General features: G+C 44.2%; 1 long non-coding RNA gene across 2 annotated transcripts in view; it reads right to left on the bottom strand.

Annotated features, from left to right (window-relative positions):
- LOC147106992 (uncharacterized) overlaps positions 1-21551 on the bottom strand; it is a 38621-nt gene that overhangs the window by 9464 nt on the left and 7606 nt on the right. For both annotated transcript variants that reach the window (XR_015080999.1, XR_015081000.1), the window contains exons 2-3: positions 17233-17319; positions 11009-11067 (exon numbers count right to left, since the gene is read on the bottom strand). This is a non-coding gene — a long non-coding RNA (uncharacterized LOC147106992). The remainder of the gene's footprint in view (positions 1-11008; positions 11068-17232; positions 17320-21551) is intronic.

The raw sequence follows: 21551 nt of genomic DNA, 5'->3' as shown, positions 1-21551 counted from the left end.
TTGGAGCGTATACTGTAAAGGGGGAAGGGAATTGCTACGGTGGAGGAAAAGTGCACATGGCCAGTAAAAGGAATTGGAAAGAAATTTGTGAGAGGTGAGCTGAGAGAAACATTTTTTATTATAGATATATTGATTTAAATTTCAGAGGAACCAATTGGGATTTTTTTAATGTGACAATCACTTCACTTGTGTGACAAACGTGCACTAGATGCAGCAATATATATACACGTTATTAAATGCTGCATCTCGCATGAGTTTTTCACATGTGAAATGAACATCACATGGAAAAAATCCTGATAGATTTTTTGTGAAAAAATTTACTTCTGCTTGTGCTGGATTTTTAACCTGCATTTTGTATTGTTAGAAACAGCATGTAAGGGGTTAACACCTAAAGTCATACAAAGTACTTGCCAACAGAAAAGCTACTAGCTCTAGGGTCCAGACAGACTGGCTGCAAGGGGTTCACAAGATGCAAGTGTTTAAAGCAAGCACAGCGGATTGTCTAAAGTGTGGATTGTGGTTCATTAAAGCCATCACATTCAATCACAAATTCCTGGCCATTGTCAAAGAATGGCATCCATTTAGCATTGATGAAAGGCTGTTGACGTAATGGAATTAAAAAGGATGCATTTGTCTGCTTACTTTTGTTTCATTATAATTTTTAAAATGGGTTTGGATTATATTTTTGTGGTTAAGTTTGATTGTCGTGATGCTCCAAAACCAATTTGGCATAGATTAAAGAATCAAGTTCAGTCCGGAGTCGTGTTTGATTGATAGCTATGACTGAAACCTTTGAGAAGGGTACAGGATTATTGGTTGTCGGTAGGCTTCTTTGATGGACAGCCAGGATTCTCTATCATGAGATTATATTGGGCTCCACATCAGAAGTCTGCCAGTTCCTGGGTCATGGTCAGGAATCTGGTAAAATAATTTTTGTTGGGAAAGGCATGGGTGCTCAGGGTGAGAGTGGGAAATGGTACCAGGAGGGAACGGGAATGGCGTGGCTACTAAGTGAACAGGGAAAGACTTGGGTGGGAGATGCAAGAGGTACGAGGGAGTGGGGAGCACATATGGGGTGAGGTTAAGACCAAATTCAGTATTCAGGTCAAGCATGTTAGAAAACAATGGTATAACTGGTTCAAAGGTGGGGGAGGTGAGATAAGTGAGAGAGGGAGTAGCAGGGAAAGGAGGATAGGTTGAGGGGGATGGGGAGGGAGACTGGGGGCGGGTGGAGGAAAGGGAACAACAGAAGACAATGGAGTGCGTGACACTTGTCCAGCCCATTTTATCGCGGTGGGGATTGCAGATGGAGGGACAGGAAGGTGGAAAGGGGTTGGAGGAGATGGAACAACATTGGATGGGGAAGTGGTGTTGAGTGGCATTCGGCCAGGGTCCTGAGGGGGGCACATTTTCTTGTTGGGGGCATTACAGAGGGCAAGATTTTAGCCCACAGTGGGGGTGTTGCTGAGTTGTTTCTAGGTGAGAAACTGGAAGAGGCACAAGTTGGTTCTCAGCAGGTGGGTGAGAAATATGGTCCTTATTCGGTGTGTGGTGAGCTACTACTCACAGGGTACAGGAATTGGCTCAAATTTAATCTAAGTGCGAGTGGGGGACAAGCTTTAGTTCATCTGGGGGGAGGGTGGGGATTTGTTCTCAGCAGGAAAAAGTAGAGGGCCGAGTTTGTGTTCAGTGGTGAGAGGAAGGGAGACCCTGTTTGTCCTCGGTGTGGGAGAGGAAGGGAGACCCTGTTTGTCCTCGGTGTGGGAGAGGAAGGGAGACCCTGTTTGTCCTCGGTGTGGGAGAGGAAGGGAGACCCTGTTTGTCCTCGGTGTGGGAGAGGAAGGGAGACCCTGTTTGTCCTCGGTGTGGGAGAGGAAGGGAGACCCTGTTTGTCCTCAGTGTGGGAGAGGAAGGGAGACCCTGTTTGTCCTCGGTGTGGGAGAGGGAGACCCTGTTTGTCCTCGGTGTGGGAGAGGAAGGGAGACCCTGTTTGTCCTCGGTGTGGGAGAGGAAGGGAGACCCTGTTTGTCCTCGGTGTGGGAGAGGAAGGGAGACCCTGTTTGTCCTCGGTGTGGGAGAGGAAGGGAGACCCTGTTTGTCCTCGGTGTGGGAGAGGAAGGTGTTGCGTCCGTGTATAATAAGACACAGACTGCGGAGAACGGTACAACAGGTGTTTACTCAACGTGGCTCACACTGCAACTGCCTGTACAGATTACTACTCAGTGCTATATACAGGTGTGGTCACTGCCGGTACTACAGTATACATGAGTTGTAAAAAGTAGTTCCCCCCCTTAAAGGTATATACATTACAATTCCTCCCCTTTTAGATTAACAGTACCATAACACTCATTTAACAATTAAATATCAAACTAATTACAATTAACACTTTTAACATGCAACATTAGCTGAAAATAGTCTATTTATATATTCAGTCTTTGGGGAGGCCTCCTGATCCTTTCTGGATAGCGCCTTTCCCGAGTGCCTTGCTCTTGGTGCGGAGGCGATTCTGGCCCCCTGCCGTCGGTTGGTTCATCAGCTTCCGATGCTACTGTTTCTGGGGTAGATGCGACCTGTACGTCGGGTTCATCACCAGGTATGTATGGGCGAGGCATGGGGTTGACTTGTTCCTGTGACTCTAGGATCTGGTCAGTATGGCGTATCACAATGTTCTCCCCAACGTCCACTGTGTACATTAGTGGGCCCTGCCGTGTGCATATCGTTCCTGGCTGCCATTTTTCTGTTCGGTAGTCGCGGGCCAAGGCTGGTTGCCCTACATTGAAGCTCCTTGTTGGCTTCTCATGGATGTGCTGGAATTGCTTACTCTCAACATCTCTTCGTACGTTTGGTCTGAGCAAATCCAGGCGAGATCTTAACCTTCGGTTAAAGAACATCATGGCTGGGGCCTGGTTGGTGACTGCATGTGTCGCATTCCGGTAGACGAACAGGAAATTGTCCACCTTGTGCTGCAGCGGAATGTTGTCATTGTACATAGCCTTTATTGCCTTCTTAAAGGTTTGTACGAACCTCTCAGCCAATCCATTTGTGGCTGGATGATACGGGGCGGATGTGTAATGCCTTACCCCATTCTTTTTCAAGAACCTCCGGAACTCTTCGGACACAAACTGTGGTCCGTTGTCGGAGCAAATCTGTTCTGGCAAGCCATTCCTGGCAAAAATGGTCTGTAGGACTGCAATAGTTTTCTCCGTGGTGGTGGAGGACATTTTGATGACCTCCGGCCATTTTGAGTGCGCATCCACGGCTATTAAAAACATTGAGTCCATGAATGGACCAGCAAAATCAATATGCACCAGTTGCCATGGAGATGAGGGCCACTCCCATGGGTGTAGAGGGGCCTGTGGTGGTGCATTTTGGACTTTCTGGCATCCTGAGCAGCTCTTGGTCAGGTCCTCGATTTGTTTATCGATTCCCGGCCACCACACATAAGCCCTGGCTAGGCTTTTCATTTTTACCCCTCCCAGATGACCCTCATGAAGCTCATTGAGCACTCTATCCCTTAACTTGGGTGGAATTACCACTCGGGATCCACACATCAAGGTCCCCCAGCACACTGACAGCTGTTCTCTCCTTGTCGAGAATGCTGGCAACAGTGAGTCGCCATGTGCTGGCCATCCCTTCACCGTCAAATCATATACCCGAGACAGTGTCGGGTCATTTCGGGTTTCCTTTTCGATACAAGCGTTAGTTACCGGTAGGTATTCAACTATAGTCGAATGGAATATTTCGACAGGATCCACTGCTGGTGTTTCCTCCGCAGTAGGCAGTGGCAGGCGTGATAGCCCATCAGCATTTCCATGCTGTTTCGTGCCCTTATATTCAATCTCATAGTGGTGCGCCCCTAGAAAAAGTGACCATCTTTGTAGTCGTTGCGCAGTCATCACCGGAACGCCCTTCTTCGGATTAAAAATGGAGACAAGAGGCTGGTGATCAGTCAGCAAGGTAAATTTCTGCCCGTGCAGATAGTGATTGAACTTTTTCACTCCCCACACTAGGCTGAGGGCCTCCCTGTCAATCTGGGCGTAGTTACGCTCGGCTGAGGTTAGTGATCGTGACGCAAAGGCTATTGGCCTCTCTGAGCCATCCGAGAATTTGTGCGACAGCACCTCTCCAATGCCGTAGGGTGACGCATCACACGCCAACCGAATTGGTAATGCTGGGTTGTAATGGGCCAATACCTCTTTCGATGTGATTAGTGTTTTGCTCTTCTGGAAAGCTCATCTACATTCGTCACTCCACTTCCATGGCACACCAGTTTGCAGTAGGGTGTTCAGTGGGTGTAGTATTGTAGACAAATTTGGCAAGAACTTATGGTAGTAGTTTACCAGCCCGAGGAACGACCTCAGTTGTGACACATTTTCCGGTGCTGGAGCCTTGACTACTGCCTCAATCTTCTCTGGGGACTTATGTAACCCCTCTTTATCGATAACGTGGCCACAATACGAGATTTGTTTTCTAAAAAAATCGCATTGGGGCAGTTAACTCGGAGCCCATATTCCTGCAATCTAGCGAGCACCTGCTCCAGGTTGGCAAGGTGATCACTGTCATTTTCGCCCGTGACCAGGATGCCGTCCAAATAACACTGGGTCCCTGGGATCCCTTGCAGGACTTGTTCCATTGCCCTCTGCCAAATAGCCGGAGCTGATGCTACCCCGAGTACCAGCCGGTTGTATTGGTAGAGACCTTTATGGGTGTTGATTGTGAGGTATTTTTTTGATGCTTCTTCTACCTCCATTTGCAGATACGCCTGGGCCAGATCAATCTTAGTGAAACGTTTCCCTCCAGATAGCGAGGCGAAAATATCTTCAATCCGCGGAAGTGGATATTGTACGGCATGAAGGACCGGTTCACTGTTACTTTAAAGTTTCCACAGATGCGAACCTTCCTTGGTTCCCCAGGCGTGCTGCTCAACGACTTTTTCATCACAGGGACGATGGGTGTAGCCCACTCGCTCCAGTCTACCTTGGACAGTACACCTGAATGTTCCAGACTCTCCAGCTCTGCTTCGACGGCTGGGCGGATCGCATAAGGTACCGGTCTGGCCTTAAAAAATTTTGGGCTTGCGTTTTCTTCAATTTTAATCGTCGCTGTCATGCCTTTTAGTGTTCCGAGTCCTTGCTGGAACACTTCTTTTGCATCAGTTAGGATCTTTGACAGTCGCCCAGGTGTGACGTCGTCATCCTTTTTGTCAGCCACAGTCAGTGCCTGTATGGAATGCCAATCCAGTTGTATTTTCCGGATCCATTCACGTCCCAGTAATGGTGGTCCTCCATCTTGCAATACATACAGGTCTAGTTTTGGTGTTTCCTTACCGTTATATATAATGGTCACCCTTATTTTTCCTTTGGGGTAGACTTTTTGCCCCGTGTACGTCTTCTTCAAAATAATTTTTGTGTCTCTCAAGGGTATGTGTGAGAATAGCCGCTCGTAGTCCCGTCGGTTTATGACTGTTAGGGCTGATCCTGTGTCCAATTCCATCTTTACCTGGACTCCTGCTATCTTGAGAGTGACCCAAATGGTTCGGTGATCCTCCGTTGTGATCACATTATGTAGTTTCAGACAACTCAGTTCCCTGCTTTCAGAGTCGTTATCACTCTTTTGTTCGTCTGAACTATTCTCCGTCATCTTATGTACCTTCTTGTACTTTCCTTTGGTAGGTTTCTTATTGCTGGTTTTCTTTCCCGACCTGCAGACTCGTGCTATGTGTCCTACTTTTCCACACTGTCTGCACACTTTGTCTTTGAACCAGCAATCATTCTGGTCGTGTGTTGTTCTGCCGCAGTGATAGCACTTCTCTGTTCTATATGACATTTCGTTTGTGCCATATTCTTGCGGTCTCTGTTGTATCTCTGCAGCGCCCCGTGCTGCTGCTTCATATGATACCGCAATGCTGAAAGCCTTTTCCAGCGTAAGGTCCTTTTCAGATAAAAGCCGTTTCTGGGTTCCTTCACTTTGAAGCCCACACGCAAACTTGTCCCTTAAGGTATCTGCCAGTCCCGCTCCAAACTGGCAGTGTTTCGATAGTTTGCGCAGTTCTGTTAAATAATCAGCATTGCTTTCATCCTTATGCTGGTTCCGTTTGTGAAACTTGAATCTTTCTGCTATCAGCAGCGGTGTGGGGTTTAAATGTTCCTGTAGTATCGTTACTATGTCTTCAAAACTCTTTTCCATTGGCTTCGTTGGGGTTACTAGATTTCGTAATAAACCATACGTCTTTGCACCCATTAAATTTAACAATACCGACGCTTTCTTGTCATCTGACACCTCATTTGCCTTGCAGTACACCTCTATTCGTTCGACATATGTAGTCCAATCTTCGACTTCATTGTCAAATGCGGTGATACTGCCACTCTTCGGCATTTTGGGTGTGGTTTAAAATGGCGTCTCCCAATGGCTTCTCCCACGCTTTCCTTCCTCCCCCGCTGCTGCCAACGCCACTCCTGGCAGTTCTCGTGGCAATGGCGGTGCCCTGTAGGTTTCGCGCGCTTCTCCTGCGCTGCTGCCAACGCCGCTCTCGGTGGTCCTCGTGGCAATGGCAGTGCCTCGCGGGTTTCTGCGCGTCTCTCTCTCTCCCTCTCTCCGACGCTGCTCGGCCCCTGAACACCAGCTGCACCCTGTGCGCTCTGCCCTCTCTCTCTCTCTCCCCCGTCGACGCTGCTCGGCCCTTTGCTGTGCCGCTCGGTCGGGCTCTGGCCCGCCGCTGTCCGGGAAGGGTTTGCGCACTAGCTGTTGCCAGCCCGTTTCGCTGGACCACCTCGACTGGAAAGCCAAGCCTGGCTCTCGACAGCCTCCCCCGCAATTCTCGAGTCTCTGCTGGATGACTGGGTGGTTGCCCGTGGTCGACGCCCGAGTCTCTGGCCTTGACCTCCAATCCACTGATCTCCAGGAACGAATCCCCAGGAGGTGATGCAGAGTTGCAGGTAGGTTCGAACCTGCCTTGTCGCCAATGTTGCGTCCGTTTATAATAAGACACAGACTGTGGAGAACGGTACAACTGGTGTTTACTCAACGTGACTCACACTGCAACTGCCTGTACAGATTACTACTCAGTGCTATATACAGGTGTGGTCACTGCCGGTACTACAGTATACATGAGCTGTAAAAAGTAGTTCCCCCCCTTAAAGGTATATACATTACAGAAGGGAGACCCTGTTTGTCCTCGGTGTGGGAGAGGGAGACCCTGTTTGTCCTCGGTGTGGGAGGTGGAGAACAAATTTGTCCTGGGAGGTGGGGGAAAGGCTGCATTTTTCATTGGCGTGCAGTGGGGTAAGGTTTTCTTTGTTGTCAATGGAATGGAAGGCCAAGTTTGCCCTCCCTGGACAGGTGGGGGTAGCAGCACCTCTTTATCCTCAGTGTGAGGCAGGGGAAACTGAGTTAGCCAAATTTCTGATAGGTGAGAGTGATGTGGAGTTAGTAACCAGATTACTGTTATTTGGAGGGGTGGGGTGGGGGTGGGAGTTTGCTGTGGTAATTCTGCCCTGTGGCCTGGGGTTCAAACTTTTTCTGGGGTGTAGTTTGTGTAATGATTTCTTCTCATGGTTGGAGAATGGGGGGTGGGGGGGTGCTTGGTGACAGGATTACAGCTTTGCACCGGGAGTGGCTGTGGTCTAATTGCTGGTGAGTTGGGAGGGAGGGGGTTGGTGTGTTTGTTTCTGCTCGGTGGGTGGAGGTTAATAACTGCATTTCTGCTCAGGTTGGGGGGGGTGGTGTTGATTGAATTTTTGCATGGTGGGCGATTGGGTGGGATGATTTCTGCATGTGTGTGGGTTGTGGGATGAGAGTGTGCACTGATTGCTGGTCAGTGGGAGGTGGGGGAATTGTGCTGAATCCTTTGCTTCACTTTAGTACAGTACGTACTTAGGTAGCGTTTATTTAACATCAGTGAGGAAGAAGGGATGCCTTGATATCTGGCTACTGAGGAAGAGTGGGATGCTGAAATATTTACTGACTGGGTGAAGGGTGTTGAGTGAGTGAAGGGTGATATTTCTGTTCAGTGGGGTGGGGGGCTGTGATTTACGCTCACTGGGGGCAGTGGTATCCATTCAGTGTTGGTCGTGGAATTGTTAATGTGTGAATAGCTCAGGTTGTTTTATAGAATATCTATTGTTGATTACAACACAGCAATGTCAGTACCCTGTGAGCAAGTTTTCTGGCTGCCATCTTAGCTGGGAAATGATGTATTTCATCTAAATTGGGAGATGGCATTTTCTTCTAGTAATTTTGTCTGCAGCGTAAAAACTGTTCTTTATCCTCTTGATCCTCTTGTAGTTCAATGGCTTTATCATTGTTAATGAATAACAATGAGGCTCTCAAGATACTCTTAATGTTGAGAGTAAAATGGTTTCAGATTCAGGTAGTTGAAACATAATGGAAATCAATCCAACATAACTGCTAAACATCTTAGCAATAATTTCTGAAAGCCTTTCTTGCTAGCTTTCTCCAGAAATTTGACTGGATAAAGCTGGTTGAAAATTGGCCAAACCTTTCAGTTGTAATAAAAATGTATGAATCAGCAGGAGCCACTTTAAATCTCACATACAATTTCACACAACATTATTCACCTCATCAAGAATTGTTCACAAATCACGAAGCAGCTCATAATGACTGCGAGGGCTAGAATATGTCAAAAGCTAGGTAGACATCCATAACTGTCATCTTCTTCACAAAGAGTACTCGCTGCTTATACACTCCCTAAACAGAATATAAGAAATAATGGAAATTGATCATTTTTGCACATGGACCTCTATCTCTTCCATAGTACTGTTTGTACTCTTGTGTAACTGATGACAATTATGAATGGCTCCTAATCCTAGCTCTATTTGGCATACAGCTCATGTGCAAGTGAGACAATGAATGGCAAGGTTTGCTTCCAAGGTATGGATGAGTCATTAACAAATAAATGGGCCTTTCATACCTACCATCTTTTCAGGAAAAATCTGGATATCAAAAGAAGGAACTAAACTAAGGTTATATTCATGAATTACTTAGATATAACTGACACTCATAGAGTCCTAATGGGGGAAAATTTGGTTGATTTGGGCACAAAGCAACTAGCATCGCTAACGCCTCCCGTGAAATTCAGTGGGAGGTTAGCGGCGGCGGTAACCGTTAGTGCCCGCCAGCGATGACGTCATCGCCGTGTGCAGCGCCCCAGCTGCTCAGTAGCGCTCTCTGACTTACTGCCGGACGCTATGTCCGACAGGGTCAGGGGGCCTACCTGTGACTGGGGCGGCGCAAATTAAAGGGAAGGTGCCAGGCAGCCACTTTTGTTGCTGGCCGCCAGCCAGCACCTGTCCGCTTTGCCGTCCCCAGCCTTCTGTGCAGCCCCTCCCCCGCGAAGTGCCCAGCTGGGCCCCGTGTCGCGCTGTGCTAGGCCCCTCCCCTTTAATAAGGGGAGGAAGGCCTGCAGTATCGAGGCGCCATGCGCTGCGGCACGTAGCGCCACGATATTCACTTGCAGCGCCCCAAGAGGGAGGCGGGGCACTTCCAATAGCGCCTCACCCCCCTCTTGGGGTGCTACTGGTGAATTTCGGATGCGGGGACGCTAACTTATTTGGGGCGCGACCCAATTTTTCCCCCCTAATGTTGAGAGCTGAGTTTTAATGTGACTGCGTATGTAACAATGGGAGAGGCGAACTTTCAACCTGAGTGCCTGTTTTACCTTCAAAAAATGAGTACTAAGGCATGTCTGTTTCACGCACAGAAATCGCCTGTCGCTACTTTGAATCAGGGCTTTTCGGTGTCCAGTGCGCTTGCCTGAAATTGTCAGAGAATCTTGGCGCTCTCCCAGTTGACATGTTTTGCCTTCCAGCACGCAAGCAGCCTTCAGCTGAGCTCCACAATGAGCACTGCACCTCCCCTTTAAGAGGGGCAGGCCACGAGGAACTGACATTAGACACGCCCCAAGGGCAAAATATCCAATTACTGGTGTGATTTGTGCTGACAGCTCGCCCATCAAATTTAAATGAGGCAGGAACCTGAAAAGGATTCATGCCTCGCGGTGACATCATCAGGCGAGCGACATGGCTGCCTCGCCCATTTTGCGCCCGTTGAAAATCTACCCCAATATTTTTGAAAGTGTGATATTGAGTCTCTGAGTGTGTGAGCAAATATTGGAGTGAAATGATGAACATAGAAACAATTGAATCCTGTAGATGGTGTAGTTACTCTCAGTGATGTTGTTCTTAATGGTATATTGACAGTCGGTGCTTCTCCCAGTGGTTTAACTGAGCCAGTGTGGCACTGAGCCATACATTTCAGGAAGACCACAAGTTCAATCTCCAGCCTATGTTGAGTTAACTGACTTCAGGCAAATTGGCCATTCATAATTACAATTAACGTGAGCACCCTTGGGCCAGGGAGAGGAAAAATAAGGCAAGGTTTTTGCTTCTCATTGCTATTAAAAGACTCTTGGAAAGTACTTAATGAGTGACCTTTGGGTGAGGAATGATTCAGACCCCAGTCAAAAAAACAGCTGACACGCAATTTCCAGATTGACGCTTGAGAAATGATTACTTGGTCCAGCATGAGTTAGTGCTTCCAGAGAGTAGAAAGGAAATGAGGGGGAAAAATAAATTTGTAGGCAGGATGGAACATAGGATGGACTTTTGTATATTGAAGAATTATGGCTAATCAGTGGTGAAAATACAGCAAAGCATATGGTCTGGAGTTGGTTTGCTGCTAGTAAGTACACCAGCATCACACGAATAATTGTAGAAGCCTTTAATAACAATAAACCCATGCATGCTGTTAATTTATTTCTGACCATTCATTGTTTTCTGTCATAAATTCCTTTGTTCTCCTTGCTTTATTCTGAAAAAGTACCAAGGTTGAAGTTAGAATAGCTTGAAGCACATTAGTGAGGAACCTGTTGCCAATGAAGAACAATGGCCATGAGGTGTCAAAAGGGATTATGTCATAATGGATGTCTGATGTGGGAGTTGAAAAATTTCAGAGAAATAATTTAGAATTTTACAGTAGATGCATTGCTCACCCAGATCCAATATAAATGGCCAATTGCCTTCCAACGGCCAAGCGCAGCACCTTTAATAGCTGAAAATTAATCAAATAGGAGATTCATTTTGAATGCAACTGAAATATATTTGAAGGTCAAAGTAAGGATAGTCAAGTAGCTAGGCAAAGTCCGAAAAAATATTTAAATTAAGGCTTGATTGAGATCCTTTCTTTTGAAAGGTATTATGCTGCCAATGTGAACATCAGTTCTTTAGAATAATTTTCTGTATTCAGATACAGGATCATTTTGAATATCACTTAAATCACATCTTGGATACTGCACTTTCAGAGATTCAATCAGGCTTATAACAGTAAACCATGACTTCCTGATGAAGGATCCTGCATTTTCAGAGATCTTTTGAGTAGATTTTTTGTACCTTGGTTGACATCAAAGCTAATCATAATAGGTTTATTCTTCGACCTTGAAAGTTGGGTATGGAGTGCTTAAGAAATGCTTAAAAAATTGAATATAAACCCTGCTTAACATATTTTAAAGACTATTTCATGTATAAAGTTTAACAAAATGGTGCCACCAATTTTCTGTAAGGATTATATTGTCAACCTCTCTGCCATTAAGTAAAGCTAAATTATTTTTTGTGCCCAATTGAGGAAACTGCCATGGTCAGAAATGTCCAGAACTCTATTCAGTTTCAGAGACCATAGTAATGCAGTTTGTTTTCCTCATTCAAAATCACATATGCTAAATAATTTTATTACAATCTGAATTTCCAAATGATCTAACCAAGAGCTATTTATTTTGTTAGAATTTTATATCTTTTTACTCAGCTAACTCATTCTTTCTCAAGACGTTAAAACTGTAGAACTCCTTATGTGCCTCATTCTTCCTGTTCTTTTAAAACTGATCTAATCAGTATTTTCTGATTTATATCACCTCTTTCTCTCCTTTTGATTTTGCTGGTATCCCACGCTACAGGCCTTCACTTTGGCTGCTCAGAAATAAAATGTATAATTGCATAATTTTCTTTTTTTTTAATAAAAAGAAGTAATGGTTGACCTCAAAGTTTTATATTGTCTACTACAAGAAATGATGCAAAGGTACTTCTTGAAGCAATGTAACATTGGGATTATTTAGATAAATAAATACAGAAAGGTTGATGCCAATAGTGCCACTGTATATTAAATACTTTTCCAATCAATCATATTTGTTTCTAATCTCAGATAATATGTTGAATAATAATCATTAAAAAAATGCAACATCAGGTGTCGGAGTCTTAATACTGTAATTAGGGGAGATGACTTCAAACCCTTGCATAGAGTCTGAAGAACCTGTGTTGTACATTGTCACTAACCTGTCTCGTGATTTTGTTTATTATATATATATTTTAACTTTGAAATTGAGGAAATAATTTCAATTTATTATAAAGGACTTTCAAAACAAAAAGCACTCTCAAAAATACAATACTATAAGCTAATGAAGAAAACATTATCAAACATTCAAATGTGTGGAGAAAGCAGGGACAGGGTACTGAATTTGGATGATCAACCATGATCTCATTAAATGGCGGAGCAGACTCGAGGGGCTGAATGGCCTACTCCTGCTCCTATCTTCTATGTTTCTATGTTTCACAGACCAAACACTTTCCCTGGTTTTGCCATTTGTTTTGGGAAAATCCAGACTCTCAAAACATCCCAAATTTTGCACACGATCTGACCAACTGTAGAGACTAGTCATTAAGACAAACTGAATTTATCTCTCAGGTGAGCACTGAAAGTCAGTCCAATCCATTGAGCCATTTGACTGACTCATGCTGCCCTGTTTGTTTTTGCTCTGGAGGAGTGTGCCCAACCATAAGGGAAGGAATCAATTTTTGTTATAGCAGGGCATCTAACAGCATCTGCCATTAGTTAGATGCCCTTGTACGTTTTAAGTGTTAAATTTTTTGCATGGCAAGTTGCTGCAAGTGCGAGCTGATAACGTCGCAGCGAGGGAAATAGGGCAAACAACTGTCTATCTCCTTAACCATTCAGATTGAAGGACTGAGAAGGAAGTGTAAGTTAGAGTGGGTGAATTCAATGTCAAATCCGGTACAGGAAGAGAAATAAATAAAGGGAAAGAAAGATTGGATTAAGAGAGGAAAAAAGAAACCGAAAGCAAAAGGTTTATAAAAAAATTACATTTAAAATTTTACATTTTTTAAATCTCTAACAACAATTAAAACCTAAAAGAATGAGACTCCATGCTTGTAATAGTTAATTTTCAGTGTCAGAGAGGTTTATTGGCAGAAATTAACACTTACCACGTTATTAAAAGAGTACTTAGACTGTAATAGACAAGACTTAACTTTTTGCGGTGCGTTTAGTTCGTATCTACCATGCAAATACAGCAACTTCACGCCATTCAATACATTGCAATGGGGAGGCAGACTGCGAAATGCCATTTTCACAAAGCTAATAGCAGAGCAACGCAACTTGTACAGCAACTTTTGGATATGAGTTTAACCACGCATCTGCCCCTTGCCTGAAGTTGTTGTAGCATTTGCGCATAAATAATGGTGCGCGCCATTAGCCTCACTGTTAATTTGGCAGGAAAATCTGGGCCAATATGTTTGTCCTGACTTGGTAACTGATAAAGAACCAAGGCTGATCTTGTACTGAGGGGGAAAAAAACATACGTTTATAGCCTCCATGCTAAGCGGACATTTCACAGCTTTAATGTCTTTGATTAGACAAGGAGGCACAAGATTGTGATGCAGAAGTGGAAAGCTTTGCTTTGAACAGTGTTTGTGTACCTATGATGCTGCCTGGCCTGCTGAGTGTTTCCAGCATTTTCTGTTGCTATTTCAGATTTCCAGCATCTGCAGTATTTTGCTATTGTATTTTTAAAAAAACCTCCTTTGCAGGCAGAGGCAGTTGAACCTATGTTGGGAAGGGAGGAACATTTCTTTCCTAAATGTGAATCTATATTGTTTATGAAAAAATGACCATTTTACATTTGACTCTTTATGGGCAATTTTAAGATTAAAAACAAAGTTACCCAAACCTGTGTGACTGCAGCATTGCATACTCAATAACATTCCATGCCTTTTCTAAGCAACTGTTCTAACCATGTTTATGTGCACAGGGCATTTACTGAATCCTTAACAACTATTGCCTGGAACAGTTAATCTCTGCAACCTGCTAATTCATAAATATATGACAACTTGTTTTATGCCCAGCATCATTTTGGTGATGTAATCTTTGGAAGTATTTGATCATACGAATTTATGAACAACATGCTCAGAATTATTCAGGTTGGTTTGCTGTGTTATTATTCACACCTACTATGCCATTCATGCTACTAAGAGATGGCAAAGGATCTACACCTGAAATATTAGATATTAGCCATGGCTCAGTGGGTAGCACTCTCGCCGGAATCAGAACGTTGTGGGTTCAAGTCCTTGAGCACAAAATCTAGGCTGACACTCCAGTGCAGTACTGATGGAGTGCTGCACTGTTGGAGGTACCATCTTTCGGTGGGACGTTAAACTGAAGCCCTGTATGCCTTCTCAGGTGGATGTAAAAGATCCCATGGCACTATTCGAAGAAGTGCAGGGAAATTCTCCCCAATGCCCTGGCCAATATTTATCCCTCAACCAACATCACTAAAACAGATTACCCTGTATCTGGTAATTATCATATTGCTGTTTGTGGAATTTTGCTGTGTGCAAATTGGCTGCCGCGTTTCCTATATTACAACAGTGACTACACTTCAAAAGTACTTCATTGGCTGTAAAGCACTTGGGGACATCCTGTGGTCGTGAAAGGCACTATATAAATACAAGTCTTTTTTTTAATCTATTCTCAGAGATGCTGATTGACCTGCTGAATGTCTCCAGCATTTTCTGTTTTTGTTTCTACTAAGAAATGGGTTGTGCTCTTGTGTTATTACTATTCTCCAATTTGAGTATTATTCCCCTATATCAAGGGTGTACAAAGTGTAGAATTAGGACCACATGTGGCCCTCAAACTCTGGCAAACTGCCCTTGGAGCCTTTGACTTATTTGCATTTATATTTATATTCTCTCTTTTTTGTCCTTGTGGGCCTGGAGGTTTAGAAAGAGTTGTTTTTAGAATAGTTTCTTCCAGTGGTTAAATCGTAATCAGAATGTTGGAATCTGTTCGTATCATTAATTTGAAATATACACAAACAGGAACATAAACTTTATGCGTGGTCCTACCAGGCTCCATGATACATGCCTATGAATCTCACAGATACAAAAGATTGGATATTTTTCCCTACAGCTCATTCTCTGGCCAACAAGGCAGGTAAGGTGAGTTCATCCGAGACTTTTCAATCTGACCACTAGGAGTTGCACTGGAGCAGCCCTGTGTGACTTATCTCAATGTTCTTCCTTACATCCATGTGGAAAATCATTTGCATTCCACAGGAAACCTCGCCTTGATGAAACAGCCAAGACTGGATAGCTTGCTGTGTTTAATCCCTATCTACTATGCTATCGATGCTACTAAGTGATTGTTTGTGTACTTTGTGCTATTGCTATTATTTAATATAAAGTAGTGGAAAATATACATGACCTAGCAATACAACAAGAAGCAAATAATATGTTATACATTGGCATTGTTTCAAAGTGACTCAGCAGAATATCAAATGGCATAGAATCAACCATTACAACTTTTATTTTGTATTTTTTAAAGCTACTAGTGGATCTCCTATAGTGATGCTCACAGTAAGTCACAGGATACACTCCGTCTTTCTTGTATGCATCGTCTTTGTGTTGGTAGCAGTATCTGTGTTTTCTCTGTTGTTTTCTGTTGTCTTATAGTTGCCTTTCTGTGCTGTTTGTTTGTGTCTCTTTCTTACATTCTTGTAGTTGGGGATTGACATGTGACCAGCATTCAAGGTAAACAATGTAAAGATGGTGGTACTGTAATCCCTACCCTCACATTTATGAGGTTATATTGGCTTTGGAGAGGGTGCAGTGCAGTTTCACCAGAATGATACCGGGACTAAAGAGTTAAATTATGAGGACAGGTTGCATAGATGAGGCTTGTATCCCTTTGAGAATAGTGAACTAATTGAGGTGTTTAAGATGATTGAAGGATTTGATAGGGTAGATAGAGAGAAACTATTTCATCTGGTGGGGGGGGGGGGGGGGAGTCCAGAACAAGGGGATATAACCTTAAAATTAGAGCTAGGCCGTTCAGAGGTGATGTTAGGAAGCACCTCTTCACACAAAAGGTAGTGGAAATCTGGAATTCTCTTCCCCCAAACAGCTGTTCAAGCTAGATCAATTGAAAATTTTAAAACTGAGATTGATAGATTTTTGTTAGGTAAAGGTTTTGAGGGATGTGGAACCAAGGCTGGTAAATAGAGTTGAGATACAGATCATCCATGATTTAATTGAATGGCAGAACAGGCTTGAGGAACTGAATGGCCTGTTCCTATGTTCCAATACTGAAAACTAAGAAAAATGCTCCAATTGATATTGAACTAACAACATATCACCCTGTGGTTTGTTGCAAGATCAATGCAGTAAAAACAACAAAAATGCAAGTGATGATATAGATTAATCATCAGTGATATTACATTAAGAGAACTGTAACCACTGAACAAAAGCCTGATCATATTGCCTTGGTTATGACCACAAAGCGATGAAAACCTAAATCATGTTCTTGTTCTGGCTTTGCTTACATTGTGTGCATAAAGGCACATATGTGATTAAAGTTGGAGTTTTGGATCTATTTCACCATAACAAAGGATCTCACAAGACAGACTTCACTATAACACTGGGTATTTTATCATTTAATTTACTGTGCAAACTTTTCAAGTCAAAAATTGGGGAATATATAAAAATTGGAAAGTACTGCTGTTTTATTATGTTAATAACATTTTAACTTTGTTTCTGAAACAACACATTTTTATTAAATAACCAATTATTAGAAGTGATTACAAAATAAATAATTTAGATGAAATACACATTTTAAGCTAAAACAAGTGGCTTCTGTTGTCCACAATAAGCACAAAATCATCATTATTTAAGCACAAATTCATCATTATTTAAGCACAAAATCATCATTATTTCAGTGTTGAACAAGAAGCCAAAAACTGCAGATGCTGGAAATAGAAAATAAAAATAGAAAATGTGGGAAGCATTCAACAGGTCAATATATATAGATTATTCTTGTGAAGGATCTACACCTGAAATGTTAACTCCTCTGTTCTCTCCACAGATTCTGACTGACCTGCTGAGAGTTTCCAGCAGTCTCTGTTTCTGTTTCAGTGCCCGTACACTTTTTTGCTCATCCATTTGGTGGAGCTCTTGCTTTACTCTAGGAACAAGCACAGAAAAAACTTGCATAGTCCATTCATTAGAACAAATACAATTTGGTAAGAAAAGTAACTTATTTCCATTAAGAAGTATTCAGTTGCTATCAAATCCTAGACTTGAGACTTTCTAAGTCACATACTGTTGAATGAAATCAGTTAGCAGTTAGACTACTCACTAAGACTTTATAAGCTGGTGTCAGAATTGATGACAAAGTTCATTTGTAAGAGAAGTTTGCCATTGTCATAAATTTGGTTTGCGTGGGGGGGAAAAGGGGAAGGAAAATGAATTAGTATGATGAAGATGGTGCTGTTAAACTCAATAGCCTGAAACCATTCAGCAAGTACAGTCACTTGTTTACTGTTGACCGCACAGGAATTTGGTTACAGATTACTGCACTCAAAAGCAATTTATCATAACACAACAATGGTTGGATCAAATACAGAGTATTGTCCAGGCTTAGAATATGTTGAAAGGCTGTAACACATTTGAGGCATTCATATGTTAACATGCTGGAGTAATGTTACCAGAACTCCAAGACTGCATTGCAGTGTTGTAATACATTACTTTTAAAGCAGTTTTAGTATTGAATTTATTATTTTTCACCTTGCCATTCAACATTGCTTCTTTTGCTACGACTGCCAAATTTCATAATCCAGGTTTAAGAACATAAAAAAAACTCCAGGCTGAGTAAGGTCCTTCAATCTGTTGACTACTATCCCTCTAACACCCTGTCACTTCTATGTATTTTCCATGGTCATCATATCGAGATCTAATTATTCACAGGGCAACATCATCTGACTGGAGGGGTGATGGAGACGCGTAGAGTCACTGTGCTGCAGGATTAGTCAAAGTTTTGTATATATTGTATTGTAACTCCGTTTGTCATTCCTTATTAATCGTATCATAGAAATCAGAAGTGGGAAGGGGGAAAATGGGATTTAGGGGAACAAAGAAGTTAATTTGGGAAGGACGCCATCCCCGATTTCATATTCAGCCTGGGAGAGCGGGGGAATTCTTCTATCCATGTTGAAATGGGGGGGGGGGTGTAATCTCTATGTTCAGTGGGGGAAGAACCCAAATTGATGTTAAATGGGGAGGGGGGGGGATAATTCCAAATTTCATGTTCACTGGAGGGAGGGGTGTTATAGATTTCATGTTCAGTTGGTGGGGAACAATTTCAGTGAGGGTGGTTAGGTCACGGTATTGCTCAGTCAAGGGGAAGGGTTGGCTTCAGGATTTATGCTCAATGTGGGGTGGGGGTTGGTAGTCATTCTCATTAGGGGGAGCATCCAGATCAGTGTATGGGTGAGGCTCTCTAATTTATGCTTGGCAAGGGGCAGTGGGCCAAATCCATGTCAATTGGAACCTTGACATTTTTTAAATTTGTTTATGGGATCTGGGCGTCGCTGGCAAGGCCAATATTTATTGCCCATCCCTAATTTCCCTTGAGAAGGTGATGGTGAGCCGCCTTATTGAACCGCTGCAGTCCATGTGGTGAAGGTACTCCCACAGTGCTGTTAGGGAGGGAGTTCCAGGATTTTGACCCAGTGACGATGAAGGAACGGCGATATACTTCTAAGTCAGGATGGTGTGTGACTTGGAGGGGAACATGGAGGTGGTGGTGTTCCCTTGGCGCCTGCTGCCCTTGACCTTCTAGGTGGAAGAGGTTGCGGGTTTGGGGGGTGCTGCTGAAGAAGCCTTGGCGAGCTGCTGCAGTGCATCTTGTAGATGGTACACACTGCAGCCATGGTGGAGGGAGTGAATGTTTAAGGTGGTGGATGGGGTGCCAATCAAGCGGGCTGCTTTGTCCTGGATGGTGTCAAGCTTCTTGAGTGTTGTTGGAGCTGCACTCTTCCAGGCAAGTGGAGAGTATTCCATCACTCTCCTTACTTGTGCCTTGTAGATGGTGGAAAGGCTTTGGGGAGTCAGGAGGTGAGACACTTGCCGCAGAATACCTAGCCTCTGACCTGCTCTTGTTGCCACAGTATTTATGTGGCTGGTCCAGTTACGTTTCTGGTTAATGGTGACCTCCAGGATGTCGATAGTGGGGGATTCGGCGATGGTAATGCCATTGAATGTCAAGGGGAGGTGGTTGGACTCTCGCTTGTTAGAGATAGTCATTGCCTGGCACTTCTGTGGCGCGAATGTTACCTGCCACTTATCAGCCCAAGCCTGAACGTTGCCCAGGTCTTGTTGCATGCGGGCCTGGACTGCTTCATTATCTGTGGAGTTGCAAATGGTGCTGAACACTGTGCAGTCATCAGCGAACATCCCCATTTCTGACCTTATGTTGATGGGAAGGTCATTGATGAAGCAGCTGAAGATGGTTGAGCCTAGGACACTGCCCTGAGGAACTCCTGCAGTGATCTCCTGGGGTTGTGATGATTGACCTCCAACCACCACAACCATCTTCCTTTGTGCTAGGTATGACTCCAGCTAGTGGAGCGTTTCCCCCCCCAATTCCCATTGACTTCAGTTTTACTAGGGCTCCTTCATGTCCCACTCGGTCAAATGCTGCCTTGATGTCAAGAGCAGTCACTCTCACCTCACCTCTGGAATTCAGCTCCTTTGTCCATGTTTGGACCAAGGCTGTAATGAGGTCGGGAGCTGAGTGGTCTTGGCGGAACCCAAAACTGGGCATCAGTGAGCAGGTTATTGGTGAGTAAGTGCTGCTTGATAGCACTGTCGATGATCTTTGTTATGGACTGACTAATGGGTCTGAAGCATCAATTGGGGTCAAATAGTGTGCTGAGGTTCATAGTGGGGATTGGAATTGGTGGTGAGGATTCAAGTTTGTGACTGGGACCAAAGAGGATGTTTTTCATTCCTGCCAATATTTGCTAGAGAAATTTGTGATGCATCAAAAACAGGATGTTGTGCAAATAGTCTCTGACAACATAGTGGCAGTGGGCAGAGGTCGAGAGAGGGGATGGAGAGTTAAAACTGGTGTTGGCAAAATACATGTAAAATCTGATCCCATATCTGCGGAAGCATGTAGATGAGGAAGAAGAGAGGGCGAGGACAGATCCTTGGAAGTCATCACGGGATGGTGCAGCGGGGCGGGGAGAGAAGTCATTGCTGGAGATTCTCTGGCTACGATCAGATAGGAAAATGTGGAAACAAGCAAGAGAAGTCCTACCAAGAGACCAATATCAGCGGAATGAAGCGGCGACGGATTGACGGAGAGGACGGTGAGTATGGAGCTAACAAATGCAAGATTGAGGGTTTCAGTGCCAGATGGGCTGAGGCAGGGGCAGAGGCCAGCGATGTTATGGTGGTGGAAGAAGGAGTCTTTTGTGATGGAGAGGATACGAGGTCGGAAGCTCAGGCCAGGGACGAATAGGGATTAAAGGTTACAAACCATAATATTTAGCCTGAATCAACAGCCAGGGAGTAGGATGGAATCAGTGACAAGGGTATGGAGTTTGTGGTGTGGCCAATGCTGGGGAGGCTAGGGTTTTTCCCATATTAAATTGGACCTAATCGCAGCTCATGCATCACCTTTGCTGATGATTGAGAGTAGACTGATGGGGCGGTAATTGGCCGGGTTGGATTTGTCCTGCTTTTTGTGGACAGGACATACCTGGGCAGTTTTCCATATTGTCGGATAGATGCCAGTGTTGTAGCTGTACTGGAACAGCTTGGCTAGAGGCGCGGCTAGTTCTGGAGCACAAGTCTTCAGCATTAAAGCTGGGATGTTGTCGGGGCCCATAGCCTTTGCTGTATCCAGTGCACTCAGCTGTTTCTTGATAACACGTGGAGTGAATTGAATTGGCTGAAGACTGGCTTCTGTGATGGTGGGGACCATAGGAGGAGGCCGATATGGATCATCCACTTGGCACTTCTGGCTGACGATGGTTGCAAATGCTTCAGCCTTGTCTTTTGCACTCACGTGCTGGGCTCCACCATCATTGAGGATGGGGATATTTGTGGAGCCACCTCCTCCTGTTAGTTCTTTAATGGTCCACCACCATTCACGACTGGATGTGGCAGGACAGCAGAGCTTTGATCTGATCAGTTGATTGTGGGATCGCTTAGCCCTGCCTATAGCATGCTGCTTCCACTTTTTAGCATGCATGTAGTCCTGTGTTGCAGCTTCCCCAGGTTGGCACCTCATTTTTAGGTACGCCTGGTGCTGCTCCTGGCATGCTCTTCTACACTCCTTATTGAACCAGGATTGGTCCCCCGGCTTGATGGTAATGGTAGAGTGAGGGATATGCCGGGCCATGAGGT

Source organism: Somniosus microcephalus, chromosome 15 (genome assembly GCF_052327205.1).
Source record: "Somniosus microcephalus isolate GS21.2 chromosome 15, FLI_Smic_1.0, whole genome shotgun sequence".
Classification (NCBI taxonomy): domain Eukaryota; kingdom Metazoa; phylum Chordata; class Chondrichthyes; order Squaliformes; family Somniosidae; genus Somniosus; species Somniosus microcephalus.
The sequence above is the reverse complement of the archived record's forward strand: the minus strand, read 5'-3'. Positions and strand labels throughout refer to the sequence as shown.